This window comes from Petaurus breviceps, unplaced genomic scaffold (genome assembly GCF_028583685.1).
Source record: "Petaurus breviceps papuanus isolate PSGF00001 unplaced genomic scaffold, PetGlider_PUasm1.0 90879, whole genome shotgun sequence".
Lineage (NCBI taxonomy): Eukaryota > Metazoa > Chordata > Mammalia > Diprotodontia > Petauridae > Petaurus > Petaurus breviceps.
Window position 1 is genome coordinate 3,748,889 of NW_027187368.1, and position 2,829 is coordinate 3,751,717.

The window sequence follows — 2,829 nt, forward strand, 5'->3', positions numbered from 1 at the left end:
TATTCTCTAAGCAAAATAATATTCTGTGAAACAGGGACTGTATAAAGAGGAAAGAGAATTGATTTATGCAACGTTTGACTTCTTGGTGTCTTGGCCACCCAGTTTCCTCCTCTGTCATCCTTTGGATGTATAGCTCTTTATGTGAAAAGTTAAAAGGAAAAACAAAAAAGGTATCAAGATAGGGCTCTTCATGGACTACATGCAGCCCACAATGCAAGAATGGTAGGCTTAGCAATGTAAACTTCAGACCAATAACAAGAAGCAAATGTTGGCCAGTAACATTCTCACATCATCAGCTTCATTAGGTCTAAGGACACATGTTATTTTGGCAACACTGCTGTAAGTAGCAAAATATTATTACTCCTTTGGGAACCAGTTGTAACAATGTTATTTTTGTGTTGCTGACAATGATGTATTGTTTGATGTGAATGTATTTCTGAACAAGAAGACTGGTTAGAGAATTGGTAGAGAATTGATAGAGAATATGGAAGCGTCAAGCTGGGGATCTTGGAACCCAGGACCTGAAAAGAGTAAGCTCATTGAGGACAAGGGGAATTTCATTTTGCCTTTATAACCTCCCATCATGTAATATAACTTCACATATGTAGTAGATGCCTAATAAACATTGGCTGAATTAAATTTTAATGTTAAAATATTATGAGGAGGGCGGCTAGGTGGTACAGTGAGTAGAGCACTGGCCCTCGAGTCAGGAGGACCTGAGTTCAGATCCGGCCTCAGACACTTAACACACACACACACACACACACACACAAAACTAGCTGTGTGACCTTGGGCAAGTTACTTAACCCCAATTGCCCTCCAAAAAGCAAAAAAAAAAAATGTTATGCGGAATGCATTTTGTGTGTATTGGGGGAGGTTGTTTGGGTATTCATTGGGAAGTATCTTTTGCATCAAAACAAAATGGATCTACACAGATACAAAAGGGGGGAAATGGAACATAGGGTGTTAGGAACACACAACAATGCTAGAGGTATAAGGGACCTTGGAACATAGAGACAGCATGATGTAGTAGAAATAGTGCCAGATTTGGCTTCAGAAAACTTGGGGTCATAACATGACGCTTATACTTTCAGTTGTGTGATCATGGCCGAGTCACTTATTTCCATTCCTTTGAGACTCGGTTTCTTCATCTGTCAAACAGGAATAATAATAACTGTATTACCTACTGGCAGGTTGTGGGGAATAAAATTTGCAAACTTTAAAGTGTTACAGAAATATAAATTATTTTAGAACATTAGAGATGAAGTGACTGTAGAATGCAACCTTCTTGCTTTACAAATTGGAAAATTAAAACAAAAAGTAACTTAGTTACAACTACCTGACTAGAAGTATCAGTTAGAACTATGATTTCAAGCTACTCTCCCATCTGTAGGTAGGTCAAAGTCTTCATCACTATTCCAAAGTCCTGGTACCTTAAGTTGGATGTGATTTGTGAGTCATGTCAAGTGGTAGAAAAGGAGGGAGAAATAAACTAGGGTAGTCTTAACTTCCACCAAAATAGTATACGGGTATGGGGATGGAATCCTCTGAATCCCTTGGTATCCTACTCCCTTGCCTTTCATTCATTAATTTATTCAAGAAACATTTGAACCCTTCTTATGTACAGAATCTTCTCAGCTCCCTTTTATGCCTCCCTCTCCTCAGGCCCCTACTCTCCGTGTTTGTTCCTTTAATCCCCTTAATATCCAAGTATCATGGGGACTTTGGACTAGACCACCTGGGTTCTAGTCCTAGTTCCTCTGCTTAGTGTACCATAAGTCACTAGAAATAGAAGGTACCTTAGAAATCATTTAGCCCAACCTACTCATTTGGAAGGCGAGTTGCCCAGGTTTACAAAGCGGATTTCAGTGGCAGCACCAAGGATAGAACCCCAGTCTTCCACTCCAACTTCAGTCCTTTTCCTACTCAGTTAAACTATCTCTTATCCAAGTAACTTCCTTTTATCTGGGTCTCAGTTTCCACATTTATAAAATGAGTGTATTGGGTTATATGCTTTATCCCCCAGATCCTTTCAAGTTTTGATATTCTATTACTCTAAATCTCCCTATACCATAATCACTCTAGTTCTTAGCACTTCTCTTTACTTTACCCTTTCCATCCCTTCCCCCCACCTTTCCCAACCCCGCACCTGTAAAGAAGAACACGCCCAACACTTTTTTTTAGGGATGCAGGATTTAGGGATAGAGACTCTAGAGTGGAAAAGGAGTGTGCCTGCTCTGGAAAGATGCCTTAACTACCACTAGGGACTAGTGGGGGGAGAAGGGGTGTTTGGATCCCACGAATAGACTGGCGAAGTGTTAGGGAGAAGGGCTAGATAGAGTTGTCAGAGATCCAGTCACTGAGGCGTGGTGATGGGAGGGGCAGGTGGGAACCACAGAGTGTGGGGCGATGCCAGCGGTTTGTAGCTAGAGGTCCGAGTCTTGGAGTTGGAAGATCTACGTTGATGCCAATGATTAATAGTGTGACTTTGGACAAGTCCCCTGTCGTATTTTGAGAGGCTCCGGTTCCTCTTCTTTAATACGGAATAATATTCTGCCCAGCTTCGATCACCGAACTCAAGTGAGGAAAGTGAGTTCAGGGCTTATATTAAGGGTGATATGTAAGGATTGTGCCAACCCGAGGAGAGCGTTGCGGTCGTGTCTTCCTCGGGGCTCCTCACGCGCCTAACACTGCCAAGAGAGGGCACACGTGGGTGGTTGCGCGCGTGGGAGACGAGTGGTCAGGAAGTCCCCGAGCGGTTCTACACTCGGGCTGGGCACACGTGTGTGTGTGTGTGTGTGTGTGTGTGTGTGTGTGTGTGTGTGTGTG

General features: G+C 42.6%; 1 protein-coding gene across 3 annotated transcripts in view; it reads left to right on the plus strand.

Moving 5' to 3' along the window:
• Positions 1–2,345: 2,345 nt before the first annotated feature.
• The window catches only part of PHF19 (PHD finger protein 19), a 37,798-nt gene continuing 37,314 nt past the window's right edge, over positions 2,346–2,829 (plus strand). The window contains exon 1 of one of the 3 annotated variants that reach the window (XM_069073799.1): positions 2,346–2,589. The gene's annotated coding sequence lies outside the window, so the exon portion shown is untranslated. The remainder of the gene's footprint in view (positions 2,590–2,829) is intronic. The other 2 variants (XM_069073800.1, XM_069073798.1) reach the window with 2 other exon arrangements.